At 41.7% G+C, this 19,595-nt stretch overlaps 1 protein-coding gene across 8 annotated transcripts in view; it reads right to left on the bottom strand.

Annotated features, from left to right (window-relative positions):
- The window catches only part of HERC1 (HECT and RLD domain containing E3 ubiquitin protein ligase family member 1), a 216,959-nt gene extending 200,673 nt beyond the window's left edge, over positions 1-16,286 (bottom strand). For 7 of the 8 annotated variants that reach the window (XM_039490822.1, XM_039490819.1, XM_039490821.1 and 4 more), the window contains exon 1: positions 16,159-16,286. The gene's annotated coding sequence lies outside the window, so the exon portion shown is untranslated. Of the gene's footprint in view, positions 1-2,738; positions 2,867-16,158 lie in introns of all 8 variants that reach the window. The other variant, XM_039490816.1, reaches the window with a different exon arrangement.
- Between the last annotated feature and the right edge of the window lie 3,309 nt (positions 16,287-19,595).

Raw genomic sequence — 19,595 nt, forward strand, 5'->3', positions numbered from 1 at the left:
AATTACTGCCTAAATTTAAAGTTATTTTTTTATAAAAATGCAAAAAACTGCTAATGTAATAGCATTAAAAGCTTATAGCTAAAAATCAAAGGCCGGAAATACCAACATTAAAAGCATAATTTTGCATGCTGAAAAGTAGCTGTGAAAAATACATGACTGAATTCTATGTTTGTCTTATGGAAGTCAGCTCCATCAACGCTGGCAACATTAGGAGTCCTAGTGCAGACCACGTTGCCAGTATTTTAAGTGCTATGTCCATTAGTCATGCTCTGAGCAAGATTAGAGGACATTTTATTTAAAACAGGCAGCAGCCAGGGTGCATGACAGCTCTTATTGTTGCTAAGAGTAGAATTTAATTTGTGTCTGAAACAGCGAGAAATATTTTTTGCTGATGGGGCCTGAAAGTCAGGCTGGGCTCTTTCTGGCTATCACATCAAGAGTAAAAAGATTCTGCAGTCAGAATGTAGTTAATTCTGTAGATTCACTAACAATCCAACTCGTTCTTCCAAAGCTGTAGTGACTCTACAGTTAGGGTGACCAGACATCCCGATTTTATCAGGACTGTCCCGATATTTGCTTGTTTGTCCCGTGTCCCGACCAATGTTCGGTTGGGACACTGGACAAACAATTTTGCCCTCTGCTCCCATGCACAGGCTCTTCCCCCCCCCCCGACTCCGCCCCATCCTTCCCCCATTGGATCCCTCCCCAAATCCCCACCCCAGCCCCGCCCCCTCACTGCCCCATTGGATCCCAAGCCGGGCCTGGGGAGGAGACACCCCTGTGCAGCAACCTGGGCACACGGGCCATGGCCGGCTGGGGCCGGGAGCGCTGCAGTGCAGCGCAGAGGCTGCTCCAGCCCTGCAGCCCACGGGGCAGCGCGATGGGTCCGAGGGCAGCGCGGAGCGGGCAGGGCCCGGGTGGGCGGCGTGGCCCGGAGTCCCCCAAACTGATAAACTTCCCTGCCGCTGCCGGGGAGCCCTGCACCTCTCCCACTTGGCTGTGCTCCAGCGGCCGCCCCGCCGGGAAGGAGCCACTGGAGCGCAGCCAAGCAGGAGAGGCGCGGGGCTCCCCGCCGCCGGCGGGACGCGCTGCATGTGCCCAGGGCGGGCGGCTCCATGGGGAATGCAGCACGCGCGGCCTGGGCGCTGTGTGCGATCCTGCGGCGTGGCTGGGGCCTGCTAATGCCCCCGGCCCCTGCGAAACTGCTTTTTTTTTTTTTTTGCTCTGCCACCTTTTTTTTTTTTCCCCTCCGCACCCTCCCCCACTGCATCCCGATATTTCATCCCTGTGATCTGGTCACCCTACCTACAGTACTAATAGGAGTAAAAGTTGGTAAAAGCTTCTTTTTGATCTCTAAAGCAAACAGTGACATTAAGTGCACAAAGGTGAGAGTTTCTCTGGAGTAAAAAAAAAAAAGGGCCAATTGTAGTCACTTTTCTGACTATAATAAATATTTCTATATACATTTAATCAGAAAAAACAAGGAACTTATTACCACTTTTCATGTCCCCAAAAGCATACAGATGTGCAACATGACTATATTAACATTTCTACAGAAATGCTCTAATACAGTGTTTCCCAAACTTGGGACGCCGCTTGTGTAGGAAAAGCCCCTGGTGGGCGGGCCAGTTTGTTTACCTGCCGCATCCGCAGGTCCGGCCAATCGTGGCTCCCACTGTCTGCGGTTCGCTGCTCCGGGCCAATGGGAGCTGCTAGAAGCGGCGTGGGCCAAGGGACATACTGGCCACCGCTTCTTGCGGCTCCCGTTGGCCCAGAGCAGCGAACCGCGGCCAGTGGGAGCCACGATTGGCCGGACCTGCGGATGCGGCAGGTAAACAAACTGGCCCGGCCCGCCAGGGGCTTTTCCTACACAAGCGGCATCCCAAGTTTGGGAAAAAGACTGCTCTAATAGAAACCCAAATTTTAACATTTCCCCCACTCATTTTTACTATGCAATCTTAATACTGTACATTAAACAGGGTTTGGAGGAGCTTCTTCATACAACAGTAACATCTAATGATAGTGAAATAAAAGACTGCTATATTGGATCAGGCCAGTTATCCATTTAATCTAACATGTCTGACAATGGCCAATACCTGACAGGTAAGAAGAAGGTGCAAGAACCCTTAAAGTGAACAATTATGGAATAACCTACCCAAAAGGAAAATTTCTTCCTGACCCCCAACCTCAGTCAATAATTGTCTTATGCTCTGAAGCATGAGATTATATTCCTTATAAAAATATCTTTACCTTAACTAGCACAACCACGGATGATCCCATTATCAAATGGGAGTCTAAGCCTTATCTAGGATTTTACTAAATTCTTGGCCTAATTGCTTTCTTGTGGCAACAAGTTCCATCAGCTAGTTATGTTGTAAGTAGCTCCTTTTGTCAGCTTTATATTTGTTGCTTTTTCATTTCATTCAACATTCCCTTGCTTTTATATGATGAGACAGGATAAATAGGAGCACACCGTTTACTTTTTCGGCACCATTATTTTATATATTTCAATCATGTCCCCTCTTATTCATCTCCTCTCTCTAAACAGTCCAAATCTTATTATTCTCTTCATATGGAATTCTCTCCAAGCCTCTGATCACTTAGGTTGCCCTCTCTGGGCTCCTTTTTATGCTATATGTTATATTTAAGATAGCATAAAAAAATTGAATGCAGTATTCCAGTGAGACTGAGCAGTGGTTTTTATGATAGTAGGATAGAAAATAGCTTTGAAAATATACCTTTTATACCACCTAATTACATATTAGGCTTTTAAACTGCAGTACTGCATAAATGCCCCCAATCAGAATTCGGTCCTCCTTGTGGTAATATGGAAAGTTATGCAGTCCCTGCTCCAAGGATTTTCCATCTGAGATGACAAATGACACAGAGGACAGAGATATGATCAGTTATGGAATTTGTTATACAGTTAGCTATAAAAAAGCTGCAGTGTGTGAGAGAACCATATACCCCTCCAACAAGCCATTATTAATTGACTGATTTCTTATTTTTGAGCAGATATTTGTAGTTAGCTATCCAGAATGACATCCAGGTTTTTTTCCTGAATGGTTGTTAGTACAGAACCCAACAACATGTTTGATTAGTTCAAATCAGTTACTGAAGAATTCATCCTCCAATTTACCCTTGAGTAGTAGCAATCTTTCCCTTATAAGTGTCAAAAATGTGTGTAAAATCTAAGGCCATGTCTACACAGAAAAGTTGCACTTCTCAGATACCTAAGGTCTATGCTTTCATTAAAAAAAAAATTCTTCAAATAAGTTTTCCAAATGTGAACCAAGAGTTAACTGATTAATACTATTTTTCATACTCTTCAGACAGCTCCAGGACTGTCACTGCTCCTCATAGCTTTGCCAAGCTGCAGCAATGTGAAAACTAATCATATCTGTTTTCTATGCTGCCCTTCAGAACCAAGGTAGCAGCAGTGAAAACAACAAGAACCAGGTCAATTTCACACTGATGCTTGTTGCTAAAACTAGGAGCAGATTTAAAAACAGACTGGAAAAGGTACAGAGCAACAAAAAGACATCCTCCTGCAGCAGCCAGGAGGATGAGAAAGAAGGAAGGACAGAACAGTGTGATCTACACTTCCAGCAGTCCAGAGATCTGAAGTGGGTGGGGGGGGAAGCAAAGCGAATGCTGCTTCTCCCACCTTCCAAAAGGGAAAGGGGCTGGGGATCTAAAGACTGGTCCACACACAGATTTTGTACCATGATAACTATTTTGATTAGAAATGTGTTTTTTTTTAAACCAAAATAGTTCTACCAGTACAACCCTCTACCCCCACCCCCACCTCCAGCATGGACCTAGTTACATCAGCATAAAAGATGCCTTATACCAGTATCACTTAGGGGCTGTATACATAGGTATGTGTTTTTCCACTTTAACAATATAGGTATTACTATCACAAACAAAAGAGTGCTTTGTTTAGGTCAGCATAAGCTACTTCCCTGTTGAATCACTGAGTTCACACAACTCTGCATTTTTCTGAAATATGTACCCAGCATTCTGGGTAGATATCCCATGATGTAATGTTCCACCACCAGGATCTATGCATTCTGGGATTTTTATCATTGTTCATTTTGGGATATCTACAAGAACCTGCTGGAATTCCAGGACTGGGGACTCTTACCCCCATGATTCCTCATGTCATCCAATAATTCATCTGGCTTTTGCAAGCCAGCACTATTTTAAAACTCCTGGATGCCACGATCCTGACAGTCATTAATATGAACAGGCTGCTCTGAATATATTGGCAGTTACACAACTGGATTGCTATGGAGGAGTTAAGAGACAGCCACAGTAATATCGCAAGGAAACTGCTAAAAGAGAAGTAGGATGAAAGAACAGTTATTTCTGCACAACATTTTCCTGGAGCAGCTTCAATCACTGGAACACTGTGTCTGGGCTCAGCCAAATAGCACTGAGTGCTGTGACTGGACAGTGATGCAGAACTGGGATAACAAGCAGTGGTGGCGGAAAGCTACTTCCAGGTGAGATCTGTAAAGCTGTGAGAACTGCAATGGTAGACTACCAACATGAGAGTTCCCCTAAATGTGTAGAACATGTGGTCACTGCCATCTGGAATGTCACCACATTCAGCTAGTGGGTGTGAGATTTGATATTTCAGAAAAACAATACTTTTGATCTTAAAGTCTCTGGCACAGATGTCATTTTGAACATGTAGGATGGAAGAATAAAAGCCAGTCAAGTGAAGCTCACCCAACAAGATAGTGGCCAGCCAGTACCCAGAACGAAAGTTGTTTAGTTCTCCCATATAGTTGTATTGTAATACAGCAACTACTACTTACTAGATTCTTTGCTGCTTTTACTTACTAGAAGAAGTCCCCTCCACAGCACTTTCAGGCTGTCTCTCTGCCTGAGTTTTGGGAGACATCTCTGGCACTGTCGCTGCTTCTGGGTTTGGCATGCTAGAGACGTCTTGGCTATTTGGGGAAATCTCCCAATTGGGATCCATGATTTCATAACGTGGCCTTCTGGTGCTGTGACCAAACTGTCCAGAACACCATGTCGAGGTTTGGTTGCGTCCACCAAAGCAAAAATCTAGTCCAGTTCCTCAGAATAGGTGGAGGTAGTGAGAGCATTACTGGAGGTGTTGTTTTGGTCTGACTTTTTATAATTCTGCTAGAGTTCCTTTGCTTTGGGACTTGTCCCAGGAGTGACCCTTCTCCCACAGTTGCTCAAATAGCCACTCCTCTCTTGATATTCTGGTGACTGCTGTTAAGATACAACTGGACATGCCCCTCTCCTAAAAGGGCAAGGAAGCCCAGAACCTCCCAACAGGACCATGTGGAGGCATGGGGCCTGGCTGCTATAATGAGTATGTGATCCTGGGGGTGTGAACTCACCATAAACTGGAATCTCAAAAGGGGCAAACCCTGGTGTGTGTCAACATTTAAACAGAGAGGCAACATCCAGTCAAGGTAACCCTGGCACAGCAAAGAACACATATGTAAACAAAGACACTGATCCAGATGTGAAGCAACATGCCGTGATAGAGCAGAGGGAGAACTGCCAGAAGTATATGGTTAATCCAAAATAGGGATGCATCCACACGAACCTTATACCAGCATAACTCCTTCAAAAATAGTTCTGTCACTTGCAAAGCAGAATAAAGATAAGATAAGATGACAGGTAAATTTTAACATCTTGTGTGGACACAAACTTATACAGAAAAAAGCTTTCCCATGTGGACAAGCCTTTATTCACATACAGGAAGGGGAATAAGCTATGTCAGTCTAACGAACCTTGACACCAATATAACTGCATCCACACTGGGGAGTGGGAGGGAGGCTGTACTGTTTTAACTACATTGATATAATGAAATGATAGGTGTTGTTTAACCACACCAGTTCTAAGACATCTAAAATAGTACCTACAACAGAGGTTTTCAACCGTGGGGCATGCCTCCCTGAAGGTGCGTGGAGGAACATTGGGGGGCACAATGCACAAGGTATTTTTTATGATTATTACATAATAAGAATATGACACTGGAAATTACATTGAAATAGCATGGAGAAAGTGTTTTGCAACTGATTTCATCAGATCGACTTTTTTGGCAGATATAAGGCGTTGACACAGTACACAGGAGAGTGTTATAATGAATTGCATTATAAATACACCATTATTTCAACTATCATCTTTCCAACCTTCTGGTTTAATGTAACGACAGGGTATGATATAACAAGCAGTTCTGCTGTGCTTATTCCGCTGGTGAGTTTGATATTTTTTAATATCATTATGTGGTGAAAAATGGATCGGTATATATTGTCAAAAGACAGTCATGTTCTGAAACGAAAGGGAGAAGCTGAAACAGTCATTACCAAGAAAAAAACTACAAAAACAAGAAAATATAATGAAGCATATTTGGATTTTGGTTTCCACTTCCATTGCAGTTAATGGAAAAATTAGGCCTCAATGTATAGTGTGTATAGTAACTTTAGCAAATGATAGCCTGAAGCCACCAAAATTAAGATGCCGTTTAGAAACAAACCATGGTGATCTGGTAGGAAAGACCAGAGATATTTTTTAACAAAAGCTACAAGAAATTAAACACACACGCACAATGAAAAAAAATGGTATCCACCTTGCAAGTGCATTAAAAAGCATGTCAAGTTTGTTTACCACATTCTCAAAAAGTAAAACCTTACACAACTGGAGTAAAACTGATTCTTCCAAGAGCAATTGAAATTTGCAGGTCACTGCTCGGTGACAGTGTGGCAGAGAAGTTAAAAATGATCCCACTGTCAGACAACAGTCAGCCGTCGAATCTCTGACATGTCAGAAAATATGAACATACAGCTGATCTCTTGATTGCAATCCAGTTTAATGAAGGAAATATTGGAAGAATTTTGTTCTGCAAGCCAATTAAGATGCATGCAACTGGATCTGAACTGTTAAATTAGAAAGTAAATTTTAAAATGTTCTCATGAGTTGAAGTAGGAAGCCTGCATCGGAATCTGTATGGATGGAGCTCTTCTATGTCTGGAGGTAGGACAGGCTTGAAAGCCAAAGTGTTTGAAATTGCTCCACATATATCATGGACTCATTGTATGATACACCACTAAGCTCTTGCAACTCGAAACATGAATCACGAACTTACTGATGTTCTGAGTTCTGCTATTAAAATTGTGAACTTTATCAAAACACAGCCCACAAAGGCACAGTCTCTTTGCAATGTTTTGCGCAAAAATGAGACTGGAGCATGATGCTTTTTGTTTCAGATTGAAGTCAGGTGTCTATCCAGATGGAAAGTGTTGCAACATTATTTATGAACTGTGAACCGAAGTTTGATTTTTTTCTAGTGGATTTGAATTTTAGCAATGCAGACACTATATGATCCCAACTGTCTTGTGTTTTTGGTTTATCTTGCTGATATTTTTGACAAACTAAATTCTCTAGATGTCTCATTGCAAGGAGCAGAAAGTACTATTTTTGACGTGCACAGCAAGATATCGGCACTCAAGAGAAACATTCACTGGAAAACAAAGATTGAAACTGGTTTAAGCGGTCCATTCCCATTGTTAACTGACACTACTGACTAAACAGAATCTGAACTACTGAGTGTTGAGAACTCAATCAAGAATCACTTGACTTGTCTCAGAGTCAGTTTGGATATTTTACCAAAGAAAATGCACCCCTGAATGACTGGATTTTCCAACCTTTTGTAGCTGAAGCATGGACCTTGTCCCACCCTTTCAGAGTGGTAGCCATGTTAGTCTGTATCAGCAAAAAAAACTAGGAGTCCTTGTGGCACCTTAGAGACAAACACATGTATTTGGGCATAAGCTTTTCTGGGCTAAAACCCACTTCATCAGATGCATGGAGATGAAAATACAGAGGCAGGTATAAATACTCAGGACATGAGAAGATGGGAGTTGCCCATCAGTGGGGGCTCAGTGCTAACTAGCCAACTCAATTAAGGTGGAAGAGGGCTATTCTCATAGTTGTCAAGAAGGGAGGAAAATGACTTATGTAGTGCTAATAAGTTCAATGTAATCAAACTGATTTCCCCCTGCTGATACTCACACCTTCTTATCAACTGGTTGAAATGGGCCACCTTGATTACATTGAACTTATTAGCAATGTAGGAGGGATGATTGCTGGATGTCCATGTCAAACCCAACTCCTCTTCTTCAGCATTTAAGATTTGACCCTGGTACCGAGTATTGAGAATATTTGAAGAAAATGAGCTGGAGACAGTGCTTGTCCCATTCGTTTCTTTAATGCTTGTAATTTAACTCTGTCATGCATATTTCTCTTTTTAAGATCTCACTCAGTTCCCTCCGAATTTCAACAGCGTCAGCAATAAAACAGCTATTTCCCTACATTTTGGTCAAGGCTACAGAAATAGACTTCAGGGTACTCAGCATGTGTTCAACATTTCTCTTAAGCCCAATGTTGAGAACTTTGGCTGTGACAGTGCCATCTATTTTTTCATGATTTTGTTCACAAACTGTCATCAGATTAGGCCAGTTCTTGATATAGTGCTCAAAACAGTCCACTACTGAGTTCCATTGCATATCTTGTGGGAGACTTAGCTTGGTTCCTCCCACTTTTTTCAGAGCAGCTGCTGCAAAGTGGTTGTTACAGAAGTATTTTGCAATATCAACATTAGCCTTTATTTCTGAAGTCTTTGGCTAGGAGGTGCATCAAATGAGCACTGCAACCATATGTTATTAGCTTGGGACTCTCTTCACTCTCTTTAAAATTTCTTCTCATCTTGGATACATTTGCAGCATTGTCTGTGACCAAGCTGCGTACTAGATATTTGAATTTTTTTTCCACAGTTTGTTATAGCTTTTACTGCTAGTTCTTGTAAGTATTCTGCTGTGTGTGCATTTCCTGATGTATCAATTGTTTCTGTAAGGAAGACATTCCCTTCTTCTGTTGTTACACAAGTACATACAACAGGATCATTGTGGACATTGCTCCACCCATCAAGACTCAGGTTAACAATTTAACAATTTCACCCTCTAAACCTTTTGCTCACTGCTCAATTTCTCTTTCATACACTTTATCCAGCAATTTGCCTGCGACATCTGCTCTGTTGGATAGACTGTATCCTGGTCTTAATGACTGAACCATGTTAATGAAGTGTAGGTTCTTAATCATACGGAAAGGAGAGTTTGTTACATAAACAAACCAGGCAATTTTTTCATCAAATTATCTCTTTTTGTAATCTGCTGGTTCTTATCACAAACTTATCTATGGTTGTTTCTGGATGATGGAGATTTTTTTTTCCTTTTTGCTACAGGTGATGTACTGTGGCTATGTGACATACACGATATGACTGAAACACTATCATTGGCAGATAACTCTGAAACTATAGAAAATTATGGTGATCTTGACAGTGGATAGTCTTCAGAATCCTGTATGCTGAGGATGGAGTCTCCTAAACAAAATAAGTCAATGCTGTTATTTAATTATTATTACCATACTGCTCATTTGAAGGTGAAATTGTAAAAGGAAGATCTGCCTATTTCAGCTATTTATTTTTTATCACAACTGCATCTAAAATGATAGTACCATAGAGTAACAACTATTTTTTTGCTCAAACATGAGAATTCAAGAATAGTCCAGAAGGAAGACAAGCAGTCCTTAAGAAAGAAGTATGAAATAACAAAGTTTACCATCCTGCACGTTCAGACATGTTCCTTTCATCATCTTCAACACAGCGTCCTCCGGAGAAGGAACACTTCTCATGACATTGTTTCATTTGGGCAACGAGGCTTTGCATTTCTTTGTTGCACTGTTTGCATTTTGCACGCATGCCTGTCTTACCCACAGTTAAAGGAACTTCATTAAAATATTCCCAAACTGGGTCTCTTTTACGGCCTGCTGCCATTATAGGTTTTCCCTTCTAGTGAGAGAATGGTATGGTAGATCTCAAATCAATGAAGCCTATACTCAGAAAGACCTCAAGATTTCTGGAATATGCTGCTCAAACAGTTTCAATTTTGTTTCTACTGCCTGTCCCTCCCTTCTCACATTTATCTCCAGACTTCTCCTTGTCCAGATTTATTCTGCCCCTAACAATCTTCTTGTCATTGAATGTTTTGAAACTTTGCACTTTTAGAGAGAGGTAAGGGATTGACTCTGTGTACATGAATTTGCAGAGGGACAATAGTGTTGAGGTCTGTTATTTCTCACCTCTATATATTATTTAATTTATTTAAAAACATTTTTGCTGTTAACAAGCATGCTATCTCTGGAGACACAAATCCACAGTTTAAGAACTGCAAAATTAAGCATCTCTGATGGTATCTTCTAGACTGCGCACTGATTCCCATTGGGTAGATAGAAAGATTAACCTAAATAATCTATACAGAAGTCCCTGGAACCCCATAAGATTGGGTCCCTAATCCATGAACTATTGGAACTCATTTACAAAACTTTTCTTAAACATTACATGAATATAGTCTCATACTACACAATTAGAATTTATAATGCCTATTCCATGATGAAATATCTTTGAGCTATAATGCATCTTAATTAAAACTACCTTTAGATTGCTTTTTGAGGGGAAAAAACCTTTTTATCAAAAAACCTAATTTTTTTGGTTTTAAAAAAAATCATTGATTTTTATCCACCCTGGTATCTGTGTATTTAAAACTTACAAGTGTATAACATAATTTTAATAAAATTACGTTAAAGTCTCTGTTGGGTTTATAAATAGGCTATCAAGCACACTTTTGCATGTGTCTATTTTTATCTAGGTTGGGGGGCATAACTCAAAGAGGGGAGTCAGCTCAAAAAGGGATAAAACCCTAATACAGTGGATCTCAACTTTTCCAGACTATTGTACCCCTTTCAGGAATCTGATTTGTCTTGCAGATCCCAAGTTACACCTAACTTAAAAATTACTTACTTACAAAATCACACACAAAAAAACAGAAGTGTCACAGCACAGTTACTGAAAATAAAATTGCTCACTTCTCATTTTTACCATATTATAAAATAAATCAATTGGAATATAGATATTACTTAAATTTCAGTGTATGGTATATAGAACAGTATAAACAAGGCATTGTCTGTGTGAAATTTTTGTTTGTACTGACACCGCTAGTGCTTTTTATGTAGCCAGTTGTAAAATTAGGCAAATATCTAGATGAGTTGATGTACCCCCGAAAGTTCTCTGCGTATCTCCAGGGGGTACCCGTACCCCTGGTTGAAAACCACTGCCCTAGTAGATTCCCATCTGTTACCAGTTACTGGGGTTCTGGTTCTCTCCCAGGCATTGCCCTCAACATTTTTCTTATCATTACCTAATATTTTTAGTTCTATATTAGTTGTCTGGTAAAATGTTGAGTAATGGGAGTTTAGAGGGGCAAGTAGATGGGCAGAAGAGGGAGCAATTGATTCCAAAATGTTAGAAAAGATTAGTACAGTGGAGAAATTATGGGAGAGAAAAAGAAAGATACAAAGAGGAGACGAAGTTGATAATGTTATAACTGAATGCGATCATTAGGGCTGTCAATCACAGTTAAATCACGCGATTAACTCAAAAAAATTAATCACAATTAAAAAAATTGTAATTGCACTGTTAAACAATACAATACCAATTTAAATGTATTAAATATTTTGGATGTTTTTCTACATTTCCATATGTATTGTATTCTGTGTTGCAATTGAAATCAAAGTGTATATTATTTTTATTACAAATATTTGCACTGTAAAATGATAAACAAAAGAAACAGTATTTTTCAATTCACCTCATACAAGTACTGTCGCACAATCTCTGTCTTGAAAGTGCCACTTACAAATGTTTTTTTTTGTTACATAACCGCACTCAAAAAACAAAACAATGTAAAACTTCAAGGCCTACAAGTTCACTCAGTCCTATTTTTTGTTCAGCCAATCGCTAAAACAAACAAGTTTGTTTACATTTACCAGAGATAAAGCTGCCCTCTTCTTATTTACAATGTAACCTGAAAGTGAGAACAGGCATTTGCATGGCACTTTTGTAGCCGGCACTGGAAGGTATTTACATGCCAGATACACTGAACAGTCATATGCCCCTGCATGCTTCAGCCACCATTTCAGAGGACATGCTTCCATGCTGATGACGCTCGTTAAAAAATAACGCATGCACTAAATTTGTGACTGAACTCCTTGGGGGAGAATTGTATGTCCCTTGCTCTGTTTTACCTGCATTTTGCCATATATTTCATGTTTAGTCTCGGATGATGACATCACATTTTGTTCATTTTTAAGAACACTTTCACTGCAGATTTGACAAAAACACAAAGAAGGTACCAATGTGAGATTTCTAAAAAGATAGCTACAGCACTCGACCCCAGGTTTAAGAAACTGAAGTGCCTTCCAAAATCTGAGAGGGACAAGGTGTGGAGCATGCTTTCAGAAGTCTTAAAGGAGCAACACTTGGATGTGGAAACTACAGAACCCAAACCATCCAAAAAGAAACTCAACCTTCTGCTAGCGGCATCTGACTCATATAATGAAAATGAACATGCACCAGCCTGCACTGCTTTGGATCGTTATCGAGCAGAAGCCATCATCAGCATGGATGCATGTCCCCTGGAATCATGGTTGAAGCATGAAGGGACATACGAATCTTTAGTGTATCTGGCACATAAATATCTTGCGACGCCAGCTACTACGGTGCCATGAGAACACCAGTTCTCACTTTCAGGTGACATTGTAAACAAGAAGTGGGCAGCATTATCTCCTGCAAATGTTACCAGACTTGTTTGTCCAAGCGATTGGCTGAACAAGAAGTAGGACTGAGTGGACATGCAGGCTCTAAAATTTTACATTGTTTTATTTTTGAATGCAATTTTTTTTATTAACATAACTCTACATTTGTAAATTAAACTTTTTATCACAAAGAGATTGCACTACAGTGCTTATATTAGGTAAATTGAAAAATACTATTTCTTTAGTATTTTTTACAGTGCAAATACTTGTAATCAAAAATAAATATGAAGTGAGCACTGTACACTTTGTATTCTGCGTTGTAATTGAAAGTAATATATTTGAAAATGTAGATAACATCCAAAAATATTTAAATAAATGGTATTCTATTATTGTTTTACAGTGCAATTAACCGTGATTAATTTTTTTAATCACTTGACAGCCTTAATAATAATATACAATTGTTTTATTTGTATGCACTACTGTTGTAGCCGTATTGATCGTTAGAGAGACAAGATGGGTGAGGTAATATCTTTATTGGACCAACTTCTTTTGGTAAGAAAGACAAGTTTCCAGACTTACACAGAGTTCTTTATTTGTTTAAATTGCAGAGGGTGTATCCTTAAGGCATAATGCCAGGTATTTTTCACAGTGGCTAGTAGGTTTAGTCCACAGACCAGTAGATATTGGATGAATTACTGACATCCCAATTCAAGATATTCCCTCTACTTACCAATGTAAGAGTTCATCTGCCTTTCACGAGGCCCATCACCTAAGTTTTCAAGGTCCCTCTGGAGTTCTTTAGTCCTGACTAACCTAAATAACTTGGTGTCATCTTCAAGTTCACTCCTATCACACCCAATCTCATTTTCACCTGCTCATAATCAAGGCTTGAAAAACCCATCGGCCCATAGAAAACTGGAGGAAGTGAGCTCAAAGTAATCTGCTGCTTTTGGGAAAAGCTAAAAGTGATGGAACTACCCAAAGAACAGAAACTCAGAAAGGAGTAGCAGAAATCCAAAGGTAGCAGCAAGAAGAATGGGAGAAGAGTTGAGTAGCAGAGATACCTGCCATACACATACACATACACACACCACCACCCCGCCCCCAAGTCTGGGGGAAAGGAAGCAAGGGGTTCCCTGAAAACAACTAGAAAGGGCTTCAAGTTTATCAGACACATACTAACCAGAAGCCGACACAAAAGATGAAGCCCCTAAGCAGGGTCCCAGGACAAAACCATAGTAAGAATTGTACTACCCTTGCTCTACCCAGAAGCTGGAGGCGGGGGAACTGGTCTTTTAATCAAATCAGACACACTACAATTCACTGGTTCCTCCCACCCCCTTATCTTTTATCAGCCTGGAGCTAGTGGAGTCATCAATTTTCAAGTCCCGTTGAGAGTTTTTTAACAAAAAAGGTCCTTTTATGCTGAAACTTTCCATCCATTATCCGAAAGGTAAGAGGTTTTTTTAAAATTTAAGTTACATAAGAGTGATAATTTTGAAACAATTTTAACTAATTGACAAACTAATATTCATGTGCAGCATGAAACTGCTACTAAGTTTAGAATTGTACGCTTTTGTGCCTGTTTCATTGTGGGGTTCTACAGCTGCGTAGTCAAAAGCTTTCCAACTACAGTAGTATGCATAGGAAACAGTAGATAGTCTCCTTTCCCTTTCCTCCTCCTAAAAACTGAAATGCATGAAAACATAAGCTAATGTCAATCACACTTTTAAACAGTTCAAGAGTCATACAGTAAAGATACGATTTTCATAGCAATCATTACTCACCTACATTACACCTATACAGTATTTTAGAATAGTAATTAATTGTACTTTAAGATCCAGTGGGTCCCAGTTCAGTCCTCCTATATGCACTATTCCTATTCACTTCAGTGTGGAACATGTGTATTTGAGAGATAGATTAGGTACTGTTTGTACAATGTAGACAAGTTAAGGTTACTATGAACCTCAACTTTTGCATTTCCAGCCTCAAATATTTCATACAACAACTAAGTTTATCTCTATATCATGTAAGTTAGTGTATAGACTCCTAAAGAACTGAGATCCTTCAGGATGAAAGATCTTCACAATGTATCCTATCACTACTATTTAAAAAAAACCTCACATACTGTAGGCTCTTTGTAACTTCAGTAAATCATTTCCAACCTTCAAAAAGGGACTACTACTATAGCCACATAGAGGCATTTAAACTGGCTTAATGCGAAGGTCAATCACAAGAGGCAGTCATGACCAGAGGTTACACTGGGCAAGTTCCCAGGCACTGAGTAACCCCTGCTAAACTCCACAGCTACTGGATTCAAGGATAAAACAGTACAACCAATTGGGACATCCAGAGTGGGGAAACCTGGCCCAGCCTAGCAATACAGGAGATGCCTCTGTAGGGTGAGGGTCAGGGTCTTCTCTCCAGCCCCCCAATCTCCATCCTTTCCTTGATTTTTCCCCCCTGCACCTCTACTATGAAATTTAATCAAAATTTATGACAAAATCATATCCTTACTCATGAGTTACACCGTCCAGCAAAGAACAACCTGCTCAGGCACGTTATATCAACACAGGAAAGCATAGGTCCAACAGGGATAAGGAGGCTCTACACCTCAACACCCTGCTCCCTCCTAAGTGGGGTGCAAGATGAAGATAAATATGTCTGTCTATTTAGAGAACACAGGAAAAGCTGCATGCAGGCCAAAGTGAGCTATTAGGGCACCATTCAACTAAGGTCATGAAAAAAATAATTTGGAAATAAAAGTATGTGGATACTTTCTCTCTACTGCAGTTGGGAGCCAGCCAACAAGCCACAGGGTGCTATGCAACTCAGACAACAGGTCGGGAGATATGTACAACACTGAAAGTCGTACATGTCATTGACAAAAGTCTACACAATTATTTCTGCCTTCATTTTATGACAACAGCCAGAGCAGCCCAGAACACAGAATTAAATACATGGAAGTGACAGGCAATGCACATGCTACAATCAGTTCATCGTTACCATGAGGTGGGGGCGGCGGGGCAGCAGCGCAGACTTAGAGGAGTTGTGGATCTCATCCCAACATACAGCAAAAAGGTTCCTTATATTTAATACTGTCTAAAAGAAGAGACTTGACGAGACTTCTAGTCCGGAAGGGAAAACTACCTTCCCTGAGCCCCGGGCACTGGGGAGCGCAAGGGGGGATATCTGGCTTAGCTTCATTTTGTGCCCTTCACTCCACCCCTCTACACAGCTTAACCCCTCTGCCCCCCACCCCCTCGCGCCATAGGGGCACAGCGCCCGCCCCCTCCGGACCAGGGGGCTGCAGTCAGTTGGGCTTTGAACCCTGCCGCGGAAGCGGCGCGGAGAGCCCGGCTCGCCTGGTTCGGGCCTCCCCACCCCGCCGCTGCCGGCTGGGGACGCGCCGAGGCCGGGCACGCGCGGCGCTCGCGCACAGGGGCGCAGGGAGTCAGTTACCAGGGTCCAGGCGGAGCGGCAGCTGCTCGGGGTCCGGAGGTGGCAGGTCCCGGCCCGGAGCCTCGTTCTTTCCGCAGCGGCGGCAGCTTGTCAAAGAGAAAACATGACGTGGGAGGGAGGCGGTGCGATCTCGCGGGGCTATCGCCCAACTCTCGCGAGACCCGGTCGCGGCTTTCCCTCTGCCCCAGGCCGGGGGGCGGGGCGGCTCCTGCAGTCCCACCCTTTCTGCGTCGGGGCTGAGCCTGCCGGGCGGGAGCGCGCAAGGCTGCGCCCCGCCTCCACGTGCTCCCCGACGCGCACCCACGGGCCGAGCGGCACAGCGCAACGTGCGGCTTGGTTCCCGCTGTGCCATGCAGCCCACGGTCACGCATCCCCGCCACACCCGGGCACAGGGTGCACCCGGCACCCCGCCCTATGCCCCATGTAGTGTGCCCGCCCCTGGCCCCTGCTGTGCCGTGCCCTCTGCCACATCCCCACACAAGCCCCTGCACAGTGTGCACCCGACACCCCGCCCTATGCCCCATGTAGTGTGCCCGCCCCTGGCCCCTGCTGTGCCGTGCCCTCTGCCACATCCCCACACGAGCCCCTGCAGAGTGTGCACCCGGCACCCCGCCCTATGCCCCATGTAGAGTGCCCGCCTCTGGCCCCTGCTGTGCCGTGCCCTCTGCCACATCCCCACACGAGCCCCTGCACAGTGTGCACCCGGCACCCCGCCCTATGCCCCGTGGAGTGTGCCCACCCCCCCCCCCCTGTGTGCGTGCCTCTGCCACATCCCCACACAATGCCCCATGTAGAGTGCCCGCCTCTGGCCCCTGCTGTGCCGTGCCCTCTGCCACATCCCCACACGAGCCCCTGCACAGTGTGCACCCGGCCCCCCGCCGTATGCCCCATGTAGTGTAAGGTGACCATTTTTTTCTAATTTAAAACCAGGACATTTAAAATAGCTCAGCCAGCATGAGTAATAGTCGCTGGCGTAGAATATAAGTTGAAAAAATATTGCAGAGTATGCTTATCTTTTTTTTCTTTAAGTGAAAGAATACAATAAAATGTACTTCTTTTATTTATATTATATATTATGAAAGTAATTTTGCGGAAAAAAAAATTTGATATGGGTAGATGAGTACATAATTGTATATTTAGGATTTTGGGATCCAAGTAATAAAGAAACAAGTGTAGCAGTAAAACAAAATGGTTTTAATAAAAAATGGTACAAAAGTACTTAATCTATATTCCTAATTCTGCTTCTTATATTTTTGTGAAGAGTGGATTGATTTTAATAATAATTCGTTTTCCTGGATGTTTTTATAAAATTCCATGCAAGTTTGGTTAAAATTATATTTAGTAATTAGCAAACATTTCAAAGTTTCAACGTGTACTTGAGTTTTATCACTGGACCAGATATTGTTCATCAAAGAAAAAAAGACGTTCGGCAGGTGCATTGGTTCCTGGTAAACAGAGACAATATTTTACCAATTTGCCAATATTTTTGTAGGAAACATCATTTTCACTGAAGGCTTTGAATATTTCAATCCATCTGTTCGATAGTGGTACAGAATTTTGTCTCCAGTGAGTAATTTTTTCATCTGTAATGTAGCGCAGGACAAAGCAGGTTTCATCAAACAGTTCATCTTCTACTAAATTGATTTCAGAAAAATACTGAAGAATGTAATCACTGCAAACTTGAATGTTGTCATGGGTGAGTTTAGTGTTTAACAAAACCCAATTGAATTTTTCGGTATGCTTAATAGGTCCTTCCCATTCTTCTAGATATTGAATACATGTGTCATAAAATTCTACCACTTTTTCTTTGAAAATAGCAGGTTTTAATATGCCTTCTTCCTCAAGCTGCTTCAAATTTTGCCGCACCTGTAACGGCAAGAAAACGTTTGCTTTTCTGTCAGCTAATTTTGTTTTTAAGTCACTGTAAATATTGCTAGTTTCTATAATAGAAATCTCCTGTCCTTCTATTTTCAAAATAGCATTGTGGAACATTGATGACACGTTATGCAAAAAGTAAAGCCAAGACTCTGTCTCTGAATTATCAAAATAATTTGTGATAATTGTGGGGCTCTTCTCGTTTGAGGCAAAATATGATTTTAAGGCAGGATATATTTGTAGGGCGCGCTCAATCGCGGGTCGTAACGCCAACCATCATGTGACACTGTATCCCAAGACTTTCTTATATTCGATGTCCACGAATTCACAAAATTCTTTCAATTCATTAACGCGCACTGTATATATATAAAAGTATGAATAAATCTTGGTGATGAAAGTTTGCACATCAATTGGTACACAGTCGGCTGCAGTTTGTATAGCATTGTTCAAAATATGAGCGGCACAACCAATTCCCACAAGCTCTCTTCCACCCAAATTTGATTTCAGCTTGGTAAAATGTTATTTTTCCCACTTCTTCGCATTCCTCCAAAGTTAGTATTGGTGTTGTCAGCACAAAATCCAAGTACCTTGGTATCTAAACGATACTTTTTTAACACTTCCAAAATATAACCAGTAACTATGTCAGATGTTTACTGGCAAATCTCTTACTTCCAAAATTTTGACGTGTATTCCAGACTGGTATGAAAAATATCTTCTTATTATGGGAATCAACTTTACTTCCTTGTGGTTTGATGCATCCGAATAAATAGAAATAAAATGTGCAGCATCTAAATCCTCTTCCAATAACTGTTTCACATAAGGCACCAGCACATCGGTAACTATTGCCTCGCATTTTGTTCTAGAACATGTAAACCTGGCATCAAAACATGTTTTAATCAGTTTGCAGGTACAATCCATTGATCGGAATGAGTGATTATGCATTACTGTGTGGTACGCCCATAAACCTACAGCTGCAGCTAGTTTTCTTTCAGCATCTTCAAATTGTTTTTTCTTAAAATATGATGTCACACTCATACTTGCAATTGCTGCAGACACGGCCCGTTTATGTTTGACTGTTTGTATGTGGTTTTCAATGTCAGTTTTTCCACTGTTTGCAATAGAAAATATACTTCTGCATTTTACACATTCCACCTCACTATTGTCATTATTAGTACTTGCTTTGATGAATGTATATTTCGATTTCAACTCGTCATTGAAGACGCACTTTCATCGTTTTGACGCCATGGGTGTCCAAAAATAAACAATTATTACAAACTTCGTCGGATGTCGGTCTTGGTCCGAGGGGGAGAAGTCACCGGTCCAGGATCGAGGGGGGCGAAGACGCTGGTCCTGGTCCAAAGGGGCAAAGGCGTCGATCCTGGTCCAATGGGGCGAAGTCATCGGGTCCTGGCGAAGCAGCGAGGTGTGCCGTGAAAACGGTGGAGCGAAAAGCTCGAGTAACCGAGAGAGCGCGGAGCTCTGAGGGCCAGTGTCACAGTCCGAAGTTGCCAGATCACTGGTGCCTGTCCTGTGCTGCGGAGGGCCTTTTATAGTCCGAAGCT

Source organism: Mauremys reevesii, linkage group 10, assembly GCF_016161935.1.
Source record: "Mauremys reevesii isolate NIE-2019 linkage group 10, ASM1616193v1, whole genome shotgun sequence".
NCBI lineage: Eukaryota > Metazoa > Chordata > Testudines > Geoemydidae > Mauremys > Mauremys reevesii.